Source organism: Ranitomeya variabilis, chromosome 6, assembly GCF_051348905.1.
Source record: "Ranitomeya variabilis isolate aRanVar5 chromosome 6, aRanVar5.hap1, whole genome shotgun sequence".
NCBI classification, from domain to species: Eukaryota; Metazoa; Chordata; class Amphibia; order Anura; family Dendrobatidae; genus Ranitomeya; species Ranitomeya variabilis.
Window position 1 is genome coordinate 194,794,887 of NC_135237.1, and position 20,913 is coordinate 194,815,799.

At 45.3% G+C, this 20,913-nt stretch overlaps 1 protein-coding gene across 3 annotated transcripts in view; it reads left to right on the forward strand.

The window, feature by feature from the left end:
- Positions 1 to 20,913, forward strand: part of DDC (dopa decarboxylase) — a 407,527-nt gene that overhangs the window by 69,557 nt on the left and 317,057 nt on the right. For 2 of the 3 annotated variants that reach the window (XR_013216885.1, XM_077269361.1), the window contains exon 1: positions 16,082 to 16,204. The exons of the other annotated variant lie outside the window; for it this stretch is intronic. The gene's annotated coding sequence lies outside the window, so the exon portion shown is untranslated. Of the gene's footprint in view, positions 1 to 16,081; positions 16,205 to 20,913 lie in introns of those variants that run through there. 3 annotated transcript variants of the gene reach the window in all.

A 20,913-nucleotide genomic window follows, 5' to 3' on the forward strand; every position in this document is an offset into this window, starting at 1 on the left:
CACTAGAAATGACCAGATGAGCAAACTAGCAATACGGGACGAGCTCTGGGAAGTGGGAGCTCTGCTGACCGCAACCCCTAATCCTATCACAACAACTAGAAATAGCCGTGGAGCGTTCCTGACTCTGCCTAGACGCCTCTTCACAGCCTAAGAGCTAACTACCCCTAAAGATAGAAAATACAGCCTACCTTGCCTCAGAGAAATTCCCCAAAGAAATAGGCAGCCCCCACATATATTGACTGTGAGTTAAGATGGAAGTTACAAACACAGGAATGAAATAGATTTCAGCATAGGAGGCCAGACTAACTAAACAGACAGAGGATAGAAAAGGTATCTTTGCGGTCAGCATAAAAACTAACAAAAAACCACGCAGAGTGTGCAAAAGAAACCACCGCACCGACTCACGGCGCGTTGGTGCCACTCTGCATCCCAGAGCTTCCAGCTAACAAGATTAAATCACAATAGCACACTGGACAAAAACACAGTGGTAACAAATAAGCTAGCAGGGACTTAGCTTTTGCTGAAATAGACAGGTCATCTGAAAGATCCAAGAGAACTGAACCAGTACTAGGACATTGACAGCTGGCCTCAAGTAAAGATCTGAGTGGAGTTAAATAGAGCAGCCAGCCAAGGCCTGAATGAGATCAGCTGGAGAAGGAATCTCAGAACCAGCAGCTCCACTCACAGCCACCAGAGGGAGTCCATGAACAGAACTCACCGAAGTACCATTCATAACCACAGGAGGGAGCTCGAGAACAGAATTCACAACAGTATCCCCCCCTTGAGGAGGGGTCACCGAACCCTCACCAGAGCCTCCAGGACGCTCCGGACGAGCCAAATGAAAGGCACGAACAAGATCGGCAGCATGAACATCAGAGGCAACTACCCAGGAATTATCCTCCTGACCATAACCTTTCCACTTGACAAGGTACTGAAGTTTCCGTCTCGAAATACGAGAATCCAAAATCTTCTCCACCACATACTCCAACTCCCCCTCAACCAACACCGGGGCAGGAGGATCAACGGAGGGAACCATAGGAGCCACATATCTCCGCAACAACGACCTATGGAACACATTATGGATGGCGAAAGAAGCTGGAAGGTCCAAACAAAATGACACAGGATTAATAATTTCAGAAATCTTATAAGGACCAATGAAACGAGGCTTAAACTTAGGAGACGAAACCTTCATAGGAACAAAACGAGACGACAACCAAACCAAATCCCCAAGTCGGGGACCAACACAGCGACGGCGGTTAGCGAAACGTTGAGCCTTCTCCTGGGACAATGTCAAATTGTCCACTACGTGAGTCCAAATTTGCTGCAACCTGTCCACCACGGAATCCACACCAGGACAGTCCGAAGGCTCAACCTGTCCTGAAGAAAAACGAGGGTGGAAACCAGAATTACAGAAAAAGGGCGAAACCAAAGTGGCTGAGCTGGCCCGATTATTAAGGGCGAACTCAGCCAAAGGCAAGAAGGACACCCAATCGTCCTGATCAGCAGAAACAAAGCATCTCAGATATGTTTCCAAAGTCTGATTGGTTCGTTCGGTTTGGCCATTTGTCTGAGGATGGAAAGCTGAAGAAAAAGACAAATCAATGCCCATCTTAGCACAAAAGGACCGCCAAAATCTTGAAACAAACTGGGAACCTCTGTCCGACATGATGTTCTCCGGAATGCCATGTAAACGAACCACATGCTGGAAAAACAATGGAACCAAATCAGAGGAGAAAGGCAATTTAGGCAAAGGTACCAAATGGACCATCTTAGAGAAGCGATCACAAACCACCCAGATAACTGACATCCTCTGAGAGACAGGGAGATCCGAAATAAAATCCATGGAAATATGCGTCCAGGGCCTTTTCGGGACTGGCAAGGGCAAAAGCAACCCACTGGCACGAGAACAGCAGGGCTTAGCCCGAGCACAAGTCCCACAGGACTGCACAAAAGAACGCACATCTCGTGACAAGGAAGGCCACCAAAAGGATCTAGCCACCAAATCTCTGGTACCAAAGATTCCAGGATGACCAGCCAACACCGAACAATGAACCTCAGAGATAACTCTACTAGTCCATCTATCAGGGACAAACAGCTTCTCCGCTGGGCAACGGTCAGGTCTATCAGCCTGAAACTCCTGCAGCACCCGCCGCAAATCAGGGGAGATGGCAGACAAAATTACCCCCTCTTTGAGAATACCAGCCGGCTCAGGAACTCCCGGAGAATCAGGCACAAAACTCCTTGAAAGGGCATCAGCCTTCACATTCTTAGAACCCGGAGGTACGAAACCACAAAATTGAAGCGGGAGAAAAACAGCGACCATCGAGCCTGTCTAGGATTCAACCGCTTGGCAGACTCGAGATAAGTCAGATTCTTGTGATCCGTCAGGACCACCACGCGATGTTTGGTTCCTTCAAGCCAATGTCGCCACTCCTCAAACGCCCACTTCATAGCCAACAACTCTCGATTACCCACATCATAATTGCGCTCAGCAGGCGAAAACTTTCTAGAAAAGAAAGCACATGGCTTCATCACAGAGCCATCAGAACCTCTTTGAGACAAAACAGCCCCTGCTCCAATCTCAGAAGCATCCACCTCGACCTGAAACGGGAGCGAAACATCTGGCTGACACAACACAGGAGCAGAAGAAAAACGACGCTTCAGCTCCTGAAAAGCCTCAACGGCCGCAGAGGACCAATTGACCACATCAGCACCTTTTTTGGTCAAATCAGTCAATGGTTTAACAACACTAGAAAAATTAGCGATGAAGCGACGGTAAAAATTAGCAAAGCCCAGAAATTTCTGAAGGCTCTTCACAGAAGTAGGCTGAGTCCAATCATAAATGGCCTAAACTTTAACAGGGTCCATCTCGATAGTAGAAGGGGAAAAAATGAAGCCCAAAAATGAAACCTTCTGAACTCCAAAGAGACATTTAGACCCCTTCACAAACAAGGAATGAGCACGAAGGACCTGGAACACCATTCTGACCTGCTTCACATGAGACTCCCAATCGTCCGAAAAGACCAAAATATCATCCAAATATACAATCATGAATCTATCCAGGTACTTTCGGAAGATGTCATGCATAAAGGACTGAAACACAGATGGAGCATTAGAAAGCCCGAATGGCATCACCAAGTACTCAAAATGGCCCTCGGGCGTATTAAATGCTGTTTTCCATTCATCGCCCTGTTTAATACGCACAAGGTTATACGCCCCTCGAAGATCTATCTTGGTGAACCAGCTAGCCCCCTTAATCCGAGCAAACAAATCAGACAGTAGCGGCAAAGGGTACTGAAATTTGACTGTGATTTTATTAAGAAGGCGGTAATCTATACAAGGTCTCAGAGAACCATCCTTCTTGGCCACAAAAAAGAACCCTGCTCCCAACGGTGATGACGACGGGCGAATATGCCCTTTCTCCAAGGACTCCTTTATATAACTCCGCATTGCAGCGTGTTCTGGCACAGATAAATTGAACAGTCGGCCCTTCGGAAACTTACTACCAGGAATCAAATTAATAGCACAATCGCAATCCCTATGAGGAGGTAGGGCACTGGATTTGGGCTCATCAAATACATCCCGGTAACCTGACAAGAACTCAGGGACTTCAGAAGGATGGGAAGACGAAATAGACAACAATGGGACATCCCCATGTACCCCTTGACAACCACAACTGGATTCAGACATTGATTTCCAATCCAATACAGGATTATGGACCTGTAGCCATGGCAAACCCAAAACGACCACATCATGCAGATTATGCAACACCAAAAAGCGAATATCCTCCTGATGTGCAGGAGCCATGCACATGGTCAATTGAGTCCAGTACTGAGGCTTATTCTTGGCCAAACGTGTAGCATCAATTCCTCTCAATGGAATAGGATACCCTTGCAGTGAGTTGATCCACACAAGAGGACAGACCTTGAATGTCCATATCTACACCTGTGTCCTGAACCACCCAGAGGTTAAGGGGAAAAGAAATACAAAACACACTGCAGAGAAAAAAAAATGGTCTCAGAACTTCTCTTATCCCTCTATTGAGATGCATTAACACTTTGTCGGCCAGCTGTACTGTTATGTTTGGCTGGTGGTTAGGAGCACTAGAAATGACCAGATGCGCAAACTAGCAATACGGGACGAGCTCTGGGAAGTGGGAGCTCTGCTGACCGCAACCCCTAATCCTATCACAACAACTAGAAATAGCTAGTTGCCTAGTTGCAATAACTCTGCCTAGACGCCTCTTCACAGCCTAAGAGCTAACTACCCCTAAAGATAGAAAATACAGCCTACCTTGCCTCAGAGAAATTCCCCAAAGAAATAGGCAGCCCCCACATATATTGACTGTGAGTTAAGATGGAAGTTACAAACACAGGAATGAAATAGATTTCAGCATAGGAGGCCAGACTAACTAAACAGACAGAGGATAGAAAAGGTATCTTTGCGGTCAGCATAAAAAACTAACAAAAAACCATGCAGAGTGTGCAAAAGAAACCACAGCACCGACTCACGGCGCGGTGGTGCCACTCTGCATCCCAGAGCTTCCAGCTAACAAGATTAAATCACAATAGCAAGCTGGACAAAAACACAGTGGTAACAAATAAGCTAGCAGGGACTTAGCTTTTGCTGAAATAGACAGGTCATCTGAAAGATCCAAGAGAACTGAACCAGTACTAGGACATTGACAGCTGGCCTCAAGTAAAGATCTGAGTGGAGTTAAATAGAGCAGCCAGCCAAGGCCTGAACGAGATCAGCTGGAGAAGGAATCTCAGAACCAGCAGCTCCACTCACAGCCACCAGAGGGAGTCCATGAACAGAACTCACCGAAGTACCATTCATAACCACAGGAGGGAGCTCGAGAACAGAATTCACAACAGATCCCCTAGAGGAGATAGAGGCAGAAGCAGTGGAGGAAGTGTTAAATGTAGAGGTTTGGCCTGCAAGCCTTGGGATTCCAAGTCTTGTGGAGCAGCACCTGTCACCCAGTGTCCAGTCAGCGTGATGTAACGCCCTTGACCATACTTACTCGTCGAAGTGTTTGTGGTGAAATACACCCTGGCAGACAGAGATTTTGTCAAGGACTGGGTGATGTTTTCTGCTGCATGCAGGTGTAGCGCAAGCACAGCTTTCTTAGAAAAGTATGGGCGACTGGGTAATTGGTACTGGGGGACTGCGATGGCCATCAGCTTTTGGAAACCGTCGGTATCCACCAGTCGGAAAGGCAGCATTTCCATGGCCTATAAATTGGAGATGGTGGAGTTCAATCTCTTAGCTTTGTCATGCGTAGGAGGAAACAAACTTTTCCTTGGCCACAACTGCAGAACCTGGGCTGGCTGCAGTGCTGTGAGGGGGCTGAGTACGGTGAACTGGACAAACTGCTGGACTGTGAGAGAGGTGCAGGTGTGGATGTTACAGTGGATTGAGAAACTTGTAGTGTGATCATTCTCTGAGATCGATCAAAAACAGCAGGCATGTCCGCTTCCGTTACAGCTGAAGGCGGCCTCTCAGTCAGCGTGACTTGATCGGGTAAAGAGCCCGAGGTTCTGCGGTCAAAGACCTGCTTCTCAATAGTTGAGATGGTAACAGAGGAAGAGGAAGAAGCAGATGCGATTGATGGGGCATCTGATGGTGGTTGATGTCCGCTGGTCCGCATTTTTGCTCAGTGGGATTCCCACACTAAAGCATGTTTATTGCGCATGTGAAGGTTCATACATGTAGTAGTCAAATTATTGCACTTTTTACCTTGACTCAGTTTTTTTTGCAAGGTTGACAGATTACGTGAGTTGGCTCATCCTTTGCAGTGTCAAAAAAGGCCCAGGCTAGGCAACCCTTTCCACCCCTGCTAGCTGCAGACCCACGGATGCTGCTGGTCAGAGGCACAGTTGTGGCTGAGGGTGCATGGCTCGTCGTCATCACTATGTGTCTGCAACGTAACCTCCTCGTCTTCCTCCTCAGATGACCAACTCAGCTGTGTGCCTCTATGTTCACGCCAACTGGGATCTAACACCTCATCATCATCAGCCTCAGTGTTATCACATTCTTCGCCATTGGAGTCACCCTCCTCCTCTTCTTGCCCTGACAGCACAGTACAGTCTGTGTGAGCCTCAGATATGAGTCTCATCAGGATCACCTCCCCCTGGGGTTGACGTCTGATGACGAGGGTCAGGATGCTTTGTCAGTTGTCTTTGTATAGGACGTGACGTTGCTTCACTAGTGCTTTCACAAACATTACCACCTATCCCACGTACACCTTGAACACCAAGCCTAATTCCCCTTCCACCACGGCCTCACTTTTTCCCAGTCATGTTGCTCAGATAGTGTGGTAGGAGCACAGTATTTGCAAACAAAAATCAGATTTTAAACTCTGCAACATCTCTGCAAACAGTTGAATTTCAGTGACAGTAAATTCAAAGTTGAAATATGGCGCTCTGTATCATGTTATTCACATGTTATTCAAACAATGCAGCGTTTCCGAGCGGCTTTTTCCGCAGCATGTGCACTGTGGATTATTTTTTCCATAGGTTTACATGGTACTGTAAACTCATGGGAAAACAGCTACGAATCTGCAGCGTCAAAACCGCTGCGGATCCGCAGCAAAATCCGCAACGTGTGCACATACCCTTACAGCTACACTGGACACTATCTAGCTACACTATCTGACTGATATACAACCGCCTAACTAAATAGCTGAAATCTTGCTAGTAACAGTGGCAGTGTCTAGAGCAGCCTCTCTGCACTGTTACAGTGTCAAAATGGTGCTAAAACAACAGGTCCGCTATTTATATGGAGACGGACATGTGATTTCAGTAGCCAATGACACAAGCCGTGGTGTTAGGACATTGTGGGTGTTTCCTGTGCCCTGATTGGCTAGCTGCAATGTGCAGACATAAAGATAGGAAAAAAAATGACTGGTGTGCTGAGCTTCCAAGTATGCCGTGCCTCTGAAATCTGCAAACCCCCTCCCGTCATCAAACACATGCCAAACGCTCATGATACACCACTGTTATCGTTGCTAAAGTGCTGAAAATATTTTTGTGGTAAAACAAGTATTTTCCCACACTTTTACCGAATGTTACTGATTTTTACCAATTTTATAAAATTTTGCTCAGGTTTCCGATCAGGAATCCGAGTGTGCCATATGCGTGCCGAATTTATGTTTGGTGATCATTTTCTGATCAAATTTGCTGACCTCTTGTTGTGGACAGCTCTCCAGACTGAGTTTGAGCAATGTCTGTCTCCATTGAACCTACATCCAGGAAACGTCATGTCCGATAATGGTGCGAACATGGTGGCAACCCTACAGCGATGCAAGCTCACACACATGTCTTGCATGGCTCACATCCTCAACCTGGTGGTACAGCGTTTTCTCCCCCACTATCCTGGCCTGGGTGAGCTGCTGCAGAAAGCACGGAAGCTGTGTGTGGATCGCCCCATTAGGGCTGTGGGGTACCCGGTACCGGGCCCTTCGGTTCTCAAGGGGGATGTCACGGTGGCTGACCCAGTCTGTGGCCCTAGGGATGTCTGTGTAAATGGGGGAAAGGTCTTTAAAGGGAAAGTGTTCGTGACGCCACCTGTGGTATTCGGTCAGGGTGACCGACGCTGCTTAAAGGGGTCCGCTGGGTTGAGGTTATTGCAGCTAGATGGTATACCTTCCCACAGGTGAAGTGTATCCCCAGGGCTTCCCAGTGTGTAGATGGTGGATGGTGAAAGGTGCAGTGAAGAACGAGGACACAAGGTTGCAGTCTCTTTACCTTTTTACTGAAGGCTTCAGCATCCACAGTCCAGAGCACCAGATCACAGGGCAGGCAGAGTCTGGCCGCTCTGAAGGCAAATCCAGAGTCCCCTTATCCAGGTGGAAATCAGTAGCCTTCCTCTAGCACCTGGGTGTTGTAGTACCTTATTGCTGAGCCTCTCATAAGGTCCTCACAACTGTTGTAGATGTTCTAGGTGTTATGTCCCTTCCTCTGTCCCCCTGATGGTAAGGATAGGACAAACCCATATGACTGATGGCCTGAGGTTTTTTACAGGGACTCTAGCACGCCCCGCCCCCCACTAGTTGCCACTGTGCCTCCTAGGTGTAGAGTGGATCAGTAACTTAACCCCTTTCTGCCATTGGACGTACTGTTCCGTCCATGTGGGGTGGGCCCTAATTCCCAAGGACAGAATAGTACGTCCAGCACGATCGGCCGCGCTCACGGGGGGAGCGCGGCCGATCGCGGCCGGGTGCGGGGGGAGCGCGGCCGATCGCGGCCGGGTGACAGCTGCCTATCGCAGCTGACATCCGGCACTATGTGCCAGGAGCGGTAAAAAAAAAACGAGGCAAAAAACAACGCTTTATTCTCATACCGCCAAACAAAAAGTGGAATAACACGCGATCAAAAAGACGGATATAAATAACCATGGTACAGCTGCAAACGTCATCTTGTCCCGCAAAAAACGAGCTGCCATATAGCATCATCAGCAAAAAAAAAAAAAGTTATAGTCCTCAGAATAAAGCGATGCCAAAATAATTATTTTTCCTATAAAATAGTTTTTATCATATAAAAGCACCAACACATTAAAAAAATGATATAAATGAGGTATCGCTGTAATCGTACTGACCCGAAGAATAAAACTGCTTTATAGTGTTGAGCGATACTTTCCGATATCGGAAAGTATCGGTATCGGAAAGTATCGGCCGATACCGTCACAGTATCGGAATCCAATCCGATACCGATACCCGATACCAATACAAGTCAATGGGACTCAAGTATCGGACGGTATTCCTGATGGTTCCCAGGGTCTGAAGGAGAGGAAACTCTCCTTCAGGCCCTGGGAACCATATAAATGTGTAAAAGAAAGAATTAAAATAAAAAATATCGCTATACTCACCTGTCCGACGCAGCCGGGACTTCAGCGAGGGAACCGGCAGCGTTGTTTGTTTAAAATTCGCGCTATTACTTGGTTACGTGAATTCCCGGCTTGTGATTGGTCAGGTCGGCCATGTTGCCGGGACGCGGACCAATCACAGCAAGCCGTGACGAAATTACGTCACGGCTTGCTGTGATTGGTCCGCGTCCCGGCAATATGGCCGCCCTGACCAATCACAAGCCGTGACGTCACGGGAGGCTGGACACGCGCTCATTTTAAAATGGGCGCGTGTCCAGCCTCCCGTGACGTCACGGCTTGTGATTGGTTGCGCCGCGATCAACCAATCACAAGCCGGGAGGCTGGACGCGCTCATTTTGAAATGGGCGCGTGTCCAGCCTCCCGTGACGTCACGGCTTGTGATTGGTTGCGCCGCGATCAACCAATCACAAGCCGGGAGGCTGGACGCGCTCATTTTGAAATGGGCGCGTGTCCAGCCTCCCGGCTTGTGATTGGTTGACCGCGACGCAACCAATCACAAGCCGTGACGTCACGGGAGGCTGGACACGCGCCCTTTTTAAAATGAGCGCGTTTCCAGCCTCCCGTGACGTCACGGCTTGTGATTGGTTAATGGCGGCCATGTTGCCGGGACGCGGACCAATCACAGCAAGCCGTGACGTATTTTCGTCACGGCTTGCTGTGATTGGTCCGCGGCCCGGCAACATGGCCGCCCTGACCAATCACAAGCCGGGACTTCGCGTAACCATGTAAAAGCGGGAATTTTAAACAAACAACGCTGCCGGTTCCTGCGCTGAGGTCCCGGCTGCGTCGGACAGGTGAGTATAGCGATATTTTTTATTTTAATTCTCTATTTTACACATTTTAACATTAATGTTGTTCCGATACCCGATACCCGATACCACAAGAGTATCGGAATCCCGGTATCGGAATTCCGATACAGCAAGTATCGGCCGATACCCGATACTTGCAGCATCGGAATGCTCAACACTACTGCTTTATCAATTTTTCCAAACGCGGAACGGTATAAACGCCTCCCCCAAAAGAAATTCATGAATAGCTGGTTTTTGGTCATTCTGCCTCACAAAAATCGGAATAAAAAGCGATAAAAAAATCTCCCGTGCCCGAACATGTTACCAATAAAAACGGCAATTCGTCCTGCAAAAAACAAGACCTCACATGACTCTGTGGACTCAAATATGGAAAAATTATAGCTCTCAAAATGTGGTAACGCAAAAAATATTTTTTGCAATAAAAAGCGTCTTTCAGTGTGTGACGGCTGCCAATCATAAAAATCCGCTAAAAAACACGCTATAAAAGTAAATCAAACCCCCCTTCATCACCCGCTTAATTAGGGGGAAAAATTAAAAAGTTTAAAAAATGTATTTATTTCCATTTTCCCGTTAGGGCTAGGGTTATGGTTAGGGCTAATGTTAGGGCTAGGGCTAGGGTTATGGCTAGGGTTAGGGCTAGGGTTAGGGCTAGGGTTAGGGTTGGGGCTAGGGTTAGGGTTGGGGCTAGGGTTAAGGCTACAGTTAGGGTTAGGGTTGGGGCTAAAGTTAGGGTTATGGTTTGGATTACATTTACGGTTGGGATTAGGGCTAGGGGTGTGTCTGGGTTAGAGGTGTGGTTAGGGTTACCGTTGGGATTAGGGTTAGGGGTATGTTTGGATTAGGGTTTCAGTTATAATTGGGGGGTTTCCACTGTTTAGGCACATCAGGGGCTCTCCAAACGCGACATGGCGTCCGATCTCAATTTCAGCCAATTCTGCGTTGAAAAAGTAAAACAGTGCTCCTTCCCTTCCGAGCTCTCCCGAGCGCCCAAACAGGGGTTTACCCCAACATATGGGGTATCAGCGTACTCGGAACACATTGGAGAACAAATTTTGGGGTCCAATTTCTCCTGTTACCCTTGGGAAAATACAAAACTGGGGGCTAAAAAATAATTTTTGTGGAAAAAAAATATTTTTTATTTGCACGGCTCTGCGTTATAAACTGTAGTGAAACACTTGGGGGTTGAAAGCTCTCACAACATATTTAGATAAGTTCCTTAGGGGGTCTACTTTCCAAAATGGTGTCACTTGTGGTGGGTTTTTACTGTTTAGGTACATTAGGGGTTCTGCAAACGCAATGTGACGCCTGCAGACCATTCCATCTAAGTCTGCATTCCAAATGGCGCTCCATCCCTTCCAATCCCTCCCATGCGCCCAAACAGTGGTTCCCCCCATATATGGCGTATCAGCGTACTCAGGACAAATTGGACAACAACTTTTGGGGTCCAATTTCTCCTGTTACCCTCGGGAAAATACAAAACTGGGGGCTAAAAAATAATTTTTGTGGGAAAAATTTTTTGTTTTATTTTTACGGCTCTTCTTTATAAACTTCTGTGAAGCGCTTGGTGGGTCAAAGTGCTCACCATACCTCTAGATAAGTTCCTTAGGGGGTCTACTTTCCAAAATGATGTCACTTGTGGGGGGTTTCAATGTTTAGGCACATCAGTGGCTCTCCAAACGCAACATGGCGTCCCATCTCAATTCCTGTCAATTTTGCAGTGTAAAGTCAAACGGCGCTCCTTCCCTTCCGAGCTCTCCCATGCGCCCAAACAGTGGTTTACCCCAACATATGGGGTATCTGCGTACTCGGGACAAATTGTACAACATGTTATGGGGTCCATTTTCTCCTGTTACCCTTGGTAAAATAAAACAAATTGGAGCTGAATTAAATTTGGTGAAACACCTGAAACACCTGTGAAACACCTGAAGGGTTAATAAACTTCTTGAATGTGGTTTTGAGCACCTTGAGGGGTGCAGTTATTAGACTGGTGTCACAGTTGGGTATTTTCTATCATATAGACCCCTCAAAATGACTTCAAATGAGATGTGGTCCCTAAAAAAAAATGGTGTTGTAAAAATGAGAAATTGCTGGTCAACTTTTAACCCTTATAACTCCCTAACAAAAAAAAATTTTGGTTCCAAAATTGTGCTGATGTAAAGTAGACATGTGGGAAATGTTACTTATTAAGTATTTTGTGTGACATATCGCTGTTATTTAATTGCATAAAAGTTCAAAGTTGGAAAATTGCGAAATTTTCAAAATTTTCACCAAATTTCCATTTTTTTCACAAATAAACGCAGGTAATATCAAAGAAATTTTACCACTATCATGAAGTAAAATATGTCACGAGAAAACGTTGTCAGAATCACCGGGATCCGTTGAAGCGTTCCAGAGTTATAACCTCATAAAGGGACAGTGGTCAGAATTGTAAAAATTGGCCTGGTCATTAACGTGCAAACCACCCTTGGGGGTGAAGGGGTTAAAATTAGCTGTCCTGCCAGTCTTTGGAGCAAGGCATAAAGGACTGTTGCTCCCTCGATGTTCCGGCTACCGGATCCTGCGCCTCAGAAGGAGGCAGCTTGGGCAGGGCAGAACTCCTTCTGGTTTTCCTCTCCTTTTGCTACGACTTCTCCTCACGCTCTACAATACAGTTCTCTGTTTGTCTCTTTCTTGGGAACTGCCGCACGTCAGGCAGGCGCCGTCCCGTGGCCTTCTGTCTAGGCCTCTGACAGGATCCAACCCCTGTCAGGGACCCACTAACTGAGCGGCGCTCAGCTGCTGAGTCAAGCTCAGTCAGCTTCTTTCTCCCTCACTTTCTATTTAGACCACCAGTTTTACCTAATTGTGAAGAGTGCCCTAATAAATAGGAGCATAGCTCCCCATGGTGGACCGGAGTATGAAGTGTGTTGTGTGTTGGTGTTACCTGGTAATGAGATCTCCTTTATTGCCTTCAGACGTAACATCACTCCCCCTAGAGGAGAATGACATTACTGCAACGACCAGGACCCTGGGGCGCTGCATGTGCTCACTTCCGCTGTTCGCACCCTTCATGTCATCGACTTGCATCGATACAAAGGTGTTTGTCCATGCCAGTAGGTTGATATTTGATGTGCCCATGCGATGGAATTCCACCATCTGCAACATGATCCCCGTATAGTTATAATTAGAAATAGTGCTGATTACTTGGTTGCCACTCTGTTAGATCCACGTTATAAAACCAAATTTTGCCAGATGCTTCCCACCCTGGAAAGGGACATGCACAAATGCTGGAGTATTGAAACACGCTTTTACACAACCTTAAGAGAGCTTTTCCCCAAGACAGCAGTGAAGCACACAGTTCGCATCGCAGCTCTAGACTTCCAAACACTGGCACGTTAATTCGTCAATGCCAAAACAGCAGCAGCAGTAGTGTAAGTGGAAGAAGCAATTTCTGTGAGTCCTTTGACTCGGCACAACAGAGTCCAAGTCTTACATGTGGTGAACGAATGGAGAGGATGGTGCAGGAGTATCTAGAACTGAATATCAAAACCATCAGGGAAGGTTTGGACCCTTTCACATTTTGGCCTTCCAAAATAGATGAGTGGCCTGAGCTCGCTTGTTTTATCGTGCACGCATCAAGGGTTCTCTCAGAACATGTCTTCAGTAGTGTTGAGCATTCCGATGCTGCAAGTATCGGGTATCGGCCGATACTTGCTGTATCGGAATTCCGATACCGGGATTCCGATACTCTTGTGGTATCGGGTATCGGGTATCGGAACAACATTAATGTTAAAATGTGTAAAATAGAGAATTAAAATAAAAAATATCGCTATACTCACCTGTCCGACGCAGCCGGGACCTCAGCGCAGGAACCGGCAGCGTTGTTTGTTTAAAATTCCCGCTTTTACATGGTTACGCGAAGTCCCGGCTTGTGATTGGTCAGGGCGGCCATGTTGCCGGGCCGCGGACCAATCACAGCAAGCCGTGACGAAAATACGTCACGGCTTGCTGTGATTGGTCCGCGTCCCGGCAACATGGCCGCCATTAACCAATCACAAGCTGTGACGTCACGGGAGGCTGGAAACGCGCTCATTTTAAAAAGGGCGCGTGTCCAGCCTCCCGTGACGTCACGGCTTGTGATTGGTTGCGTCGCGGTCAACCAATCACAAGCCGGGAGGCTGGACACGCGCCCATTTCAAAATGAGCGCGTCCAGCCTCCCGGCTTGTGATTGGTTGATCGCGGCGCAACCAATCACAAGCCGTGACGTCACGGGAGGCTGGACACGCGCCCATTTCAAAATGAGCGCGTCCAGCCTCCCGGCTTGTGATTGGTTGATCGCGGCGCAACCAATCACAAGCCGTGACGTCACGGGAGGCTGGACACGCGCCCATTTTAAAATGAGCGCGTGTCCAGCCTCCCGTGACGTCCCGGCTTGTGATTGGTCAGGGCGGCCATATTGCCGGGACGCGGACCAATCACAGCAAGCCGTGACGTAATTTCGTCACGGCTTGCTGTGATTGGTCCGCGTCCCGGCAACATGGCCGACCTGACCAATCACAAGCCGGGAATTCACGTAACCAAGTAATAGCGCGATTTTTAAACAAACAACGCTGCCGGTTCCCTCGCTGAAGTCCCGGCTGCGTCGGACAGGTGAGTATAGCGATATTTTTTATTTTAATTCTTTCTTTTACACATTTATATGGTTCCCAGGGCCTGAAGGAGAGTTTCCTCTCCTTCAGACCCTGGGAACCATCAGGAATACCGTCCGATACTTGAGTCCCATTGACTTGTATTGGTATCGGGTATCGGTATCGGATTGGATTCCGATACTGTGACGGTATCGGCCGATACTTTCCGATACCGATACTTTCAAGTATCGGACGGTATCGCTCAACACTAGTCTTCAGCGCTGATGGTGGTATCCTGATGGATAAGCGCAGCCAGGGGTCCCCTGAAAGTGTAGACCACTTAACTTTCATCAAGATGAACAAGTCATGGATCACAAAGGTCTTTTGCACCCCAATCGAAGACTGTACAGGCGATAGGCTATATTGCATTTTTTAGTATGCTGCATTAATGGCACGTAACTGCACTTTTTACAGTAAGATCCCTTAGCTGGACATTTCCAATTCCTAGAGAAGAGGAAGGGCAAAACGCAGAGATCTCATAAAAGATTCTCAAGAATTTGCCTCTACCTTATAACACCATGTTTGTCAAGAGTGTATTGTAGGCTGCCAGGTTTCTACTCGTTAATTTCTACAAAAAGCCAGAATTTAATCATTTGGCTTTATGTCTGTGCAGAACTCCATCTATGATTTATGGAAAGATAAAAACAGATTTTAGCACCTAATAATCAACCTATTTAGAAAAAAGAGATGGTTTAAGTATTTTGTGGCTCAGATAAAGATCACGGGACTGCAATCGAAACGTGTTGCCTTATCCTTCTCATATTGGTGCTTTTTTATAGGAGATCTTCCAATTTTTATATGGATTAAGTAAATTTCGGATTTTACTCAAACAGCTGGAACAAACTTCGTTTTTTCAAATATTTTAAGACAGGTCATAGCTGAAGAAGCTGAAGAAGAACTTATCTTAAACCTGTCTCTAGTAATACAGTTAGGGACCAACCAAATATGTTTTTTATATACAAGGTAAAGGGAACCTGTCATAAAAAAAAATTAATCTGCAGATGGGTAAATCTGCAGTTTAATAGTGTGCCCACACTTAGCAAATCGCTGCTGGGAGAAAGTAAACTTTATTCTCCTGGTAACATTTGGTTTTCAGTCACGGGGTGGCACCGGCGCGGGTTCAGTTACCATTTTGAGCATACAGAACAAGTGCTGCAATCACGCCCCCGGCCCTGACTGACAGACGATCCCAATGCAGAGCTAGTATTAGTCAGCATCAGGGGGCACTGTTACAGCTGCCGCTCTATATTCTCAGAGCAGTGACTGAATCAGAGCTGGTGCAGCCCCCAATTCTGAAACTGGAACATTGTTGGGGGGATAAAGTTAATTTTCTCCCTGCAGCTAAGTGTGGGTGCTGGACAGGTTAATAACAATATTAACTTGCAGATTAGCCCCATCACTGCATTATAACAGTGTTTTTCTAGTGACAGGATCCCTCTAAATAAACGTGCCAGAACTCTGCAATAGTGGCAATGTGTATGCTAAGGAATATGTAGTAAACATGCACAATTTTCATTATACAATCAGTAAGCCTCGATTAGACAAGACCAATCAATTACTGGTTATAATTTAACCCATTACTTTCAGACCAATGTTCTGTTTTCCTGTTTGTTGAGGTATGCAACAAACAGAAGTAATTCCGTAAACTAAGGAAAATGCCTCTTAGAATACTAAGTCAGTAAAATAGAAAGCATGCCAACTACAGAAGGAACAAACTCCATGTGAGAAAACAAAGTTCACTTTAGTTAGAGATAAAACATTTTGCAGAGAAACCCAAAGGACGTGAATTTGAATTCTGTACCTCTAGGGTGACAAAGCTGTGTGTATTGAAAACCAAGGTATGTGATCCGCCAGTTCATAAAATGTAGAGCAAAATGCTAAAATAATTTGTTAGTGGCAGAGATTGTCACTGGAAATGTATTATGCAATAACATGGATCTGGGTTCTTGTTACTTCATTTTTTAAGGTGGATTACGTGGTAACAATGACAATGACTAACATGGTGTTTAACCCCTTAAAGATCAGGCATAACTTGGCCTTAATGGGTAACCATTATTTTCATTTTTTAATAAATCAGTAGTACACGTGAAAATAAGAAACATAATATATCTTATCAGAGAAACTTGCTTCAGTCTCCTCTGATACTGATTATTCACTCTCAGTTCTCTGTCAAGTCTTCAGTCAATGCTGATTTTCACGCTATTGAAGTCTGGGATGACAGCTGCTCATAAGTCTATGGAGAAAGGAGGAACTAGAGACAGACACATTTACCCAAAACAACAGTTACACTGTGATGACAAAACATCTTTTACTTATATTTTCATTGTTGCGTTCCATTGTCATTAGTTAACAATACTTTTATTTACTCTTTTTGGAAAAGCAAAAATAGAAAAAACAGCAATTCTGCTTTTGTGTTTTGACATTATTATTTTTTTTTTACATTATTCATGTGATATACAAAGAAAGTGAACTTTATACTGTTGATCAGTACAATCATACAATATTAGCTTTTGTTTTATTTAAGCATTTATGTACTTTTGTGCAAAAAAAAAAATTTTTAGTTGCCATAATATGAGACCCAGAATTTTTTATATATACTTCTGCTGGCTGAGTAGTATAAAGGCTTGTTTGTTATGCTCCGCTTACTTGGAACCAGAATACCCAAGTCATTCTCCTGTTCTGTAGTATACTCCCATTTAATGTATAAGCAGCAATATGATTAATATGCAGCAATAGGATTACTCCATTCTAGGTGCATTACTCTACATTTATCTACATTAAACCTCCTATGTCATGTGATTGCCCACACAGATATATATATATATATATATATATATATATATATATATATATATACACATATATACAGTACAGACCAAAAGTTTGGACACACCTTCTCATTTAAAGATTTTTCTGTATTTTCATGACTATGAAAATTGTACATTCACACTGAAGGCATCAAAACTATGAATTAACACATGTGGAATTATATACTTAACAAAAAAGTGTGAAACAACTGAAATTATGTCTTATATTCTAGGTTCTTCAAAGTAGCCACATTTTGCTTTAATGACTGCTTTGCACGCTCTTGGCATTCTCTTGATGAGCTTCAAAAGGTAGTCACTGGGAATGGTTTTCACTTCACAGGTTTGCCCTGTCAGGTTTAATAAGTGGGATTTCTTGCCTTATAAATGGGGTCAGGGCCATCAGTTGTGTTGTGCAGAAGTCTGGTGAATACACAGCTGATAATCCTACTGAATAGACTGTTAGAATTTGTATTATGGCAAGAAAAAAGCAGCTGACTATCGCAGCTGACATCCGGCACTATGTGCCAGGAGCGGTCACGGACCGCCCCCGGAACATTAACCCCTGGCACACTGTGATCAAACATGATCGCAGTGTTCCGGCAGTATAGGGAAGCATCGCGCAGGGAGGGGGCTCCCTGCGTGCTTCCCTGAGACCCTCGGAGCAACGCGATGTGATCGCATTGCTGCGAGGGTCTCTTACCTCCTCCTCCCTGCAGGCCCCTGGTTCCAAAATGGCCACGGGGCTGCATCCGAGTCCTGCAGGGAGGTGGCTTACCACTACCTGCTCAGAGCAGGCGCCGGGAAGCCTCCATGCTGTGCATGTCAGATCGCTGATCTGACACAGTGCACATCAAAGTGTCAGATCAGCGATCTGTCACTTTACTGTGATGTCATCCCCCTGGGGCAAAGTAAAAAGTAAAAAAAAAAAAAATTACATGTGTGAAAAAAAAAATCTTAAATAAATAATAATAATAAAAAAATATTGTTCCAATAAATACATTCCCTTATCTAAATAAAAAAAACAAACAATAAAAGTACACATATTTAGTATTGTCGCGTCCGTAACGACCCGCCCTATAAAACTATCCCACTAATTAACCCCTTCAGTGAACACCGTTAAAAAACAAGCAAAAAAAAAAAACAAGGCAAAAAACAATGCTTTATTATCATACCGCCGAACAAAAAGTGGAATAACACGCGATCAAAAAGACGGATATAAATAACCATGGTACCGCTGAAAACATCATCTTGTCCCGCAAAAAATGAGCTGCGATACAGCATCATCAGTGGAAAAATAAAAAAATTATAGTCCTCAGAATAAAGCGATGCAAAAATAATTATTTTTTCTATAAAATAGTTTTCATCATATAAAAGCGCCAAAACATAAAAACATGATATAAATAAGGTATCACTGTAATCGAACTGACCCGAAGAATAAAACTGCTTTATCCATTTTACCAAACACGGAACGGTATAAACTACCCCCCCCAAAAGAAATTCATGAATAGCTGGTTTTTGGTCATTCTGCCTCACAAAAATCAGAATAAAAAGCGATCAAAAAATGTCACGTGCCCGAAAATGTTACCAATAAAAACATCAACTCATCCCGCAAAAAACAAGACCTCACATGACTCTGTGGACCAAAATATGGAAAAATTATAGCTCTCAAAATGTGGTAACACAAAAAATGTTTTTTGCAATAAAAATTGTCTTCTAGTGTGTGACGGCTGCCAATCATAAAAATCTGCTAAAAACCCCACTATAAAAGTAAATCAAACCCCCCTTCATCACCCCCTTAGTTAGGGAAAAATTAAAAAAATTTATTTATTTCCATTTTCCCATTAGAGTTAGAGTTAGGGCTAGGACTAAGGTTAGGGTTAGGGCTAGGGCTAGGGTTAGGGCTAGGGTTAGGGCTAGAGTTAGGGCTAGGGTTAGGGCTAGGGTTAGGGCTAGAGTTAGGGCTAGAGTTAGGGCTAGGGTTAGGGCTAGGGTTAGGGCTAGGGTTAGGGCTAGAGTTAGGGCTAGGGTTAGGGTTAGGGTTGAGGTTAGGGTTGGGGCTAGGGTTGGGGTTAGGGTTGGGGTTAAAGTTAGGGTTGGGGCTAAAGTTAGGGTTAGGGTTTTGATTACATTTACGGTTGGAATAGGGTTGGGATTAGGGTTAGGGGTGTGTCAGGGTTAGGGGTGTGGTTAGGGTTACCATTGAGATTAGGGTTAGGGGTTTGTTTGGATTAGGGTTTCAGTTATAATTGGGGGGTTTCCACTGTTTAGGCACATCAGGGGCTCTCCAACCGCTACATGGTATCCGATCTGAATTCCAGCCAATTCTGCATTGAAAAAGTAAAACAGTGCTCCTTCCCTTCCGAGCTCTCCCGTGTGCCCAAACAGGGGTTTACCCCAACATATGGGGCATCAGCATACTCAGGACACATTGGACAACAACTTTTGGGGTCCAATGTCTCCTGTTACCCTTGGGAAAATACAAAACTGGGGGCTAAAAAATAATTTTTGTGGAAAAAAAAGGATTTTTTATTTTCACGGCTCTGCGTTATAAACTGTAGTGACACACTTGGGGGTTCAAAGTTCTCACATCACATCTAGATAAGTTCCTTGGGGGGTCTAGTTTCCATTATGGGGTCACTTGTGGGGGGTTCTAGTGTTTAGTTACATCAGGGGCTCTGCAAATGTAACGTGACTCCTGCAGACCAATCCAAGTCTGCATTCCAAATGGCGCTCCTTCCCTTCTGCGCTCTGCCATGCCCCAAACGGTGGTTCCCCCCCCCACATATTGGGTATCAGCGTTGTGAAGAAACCAGATTGTATCTTAATTTCCCAGACAACCATGTTTTGCATAAACAAAAGAACTGGCTTTTTAGCTGTATATTGGCTTGTGAATTTAAGTGTTTATGTTTGGTGGGTCAAGAAGACAGACTTGCCCACTGATATACTATCTAACGTACTGTTTTAGGTCATGTGCACACGTTCAGGATTTTTTGCGTTTTTTTCGCGTTTTTTCGCTATAAAAACGCGAAAAAAACGCTAACCTATACCTCCTATTATTTACAGTGTATTCCGCATTTTTTGTACAAATGTTGCGATTTTTTCATCGAAAAAATCGCATCGCGGAAAAAAAAGCAACATGTTCATTAAAAATGCGGAATTGCGGGGATTCCGCACACCTAGGAGTCCATTGATCTGCTTACTTCCCGCACGGGGCTGTGCACACCATGCGGGAAGTAAGCAGATTATGTGCGGTTGGTACCCAGGGTGGAGGAGAGGAGACTCTCCTCCACGGACTGGGCACCATATAAGTGGTAAAAAAAAAAGAATTAAAATAAAAAATAGTGATATACTCACCTTCGATGTCTTCCCGCCTCTCAGGTGCATGCTGCCGCTTCGGTTCCTGTAGCTGGTGTGCGGTGAAGGACCTGCGATGACGTCACGGTCCTGTGATTGGTCGAGACCGGTCATGTGACCGCTCACGTGACCGCTCACGTGACCGCGACGTCATGGAAGGTCCTGCGCGCACACACCATCTATACGGAACGGACGCCGCTGAGGTCTGCAGGTGAGTATAAGCATTTTTTTTAATTTTTTTTATTATTTTTAAACATTCTATCTTTTACTATAGATGCTGCATAAGCAGCATCTATAGTAAAAAGTTGGTCACACTTGTCAAACAGTATGTTTGACAAGTGTGACCAACCTGTCAGTCAGTTTTCCAAGCGATGCTACAGATCGCT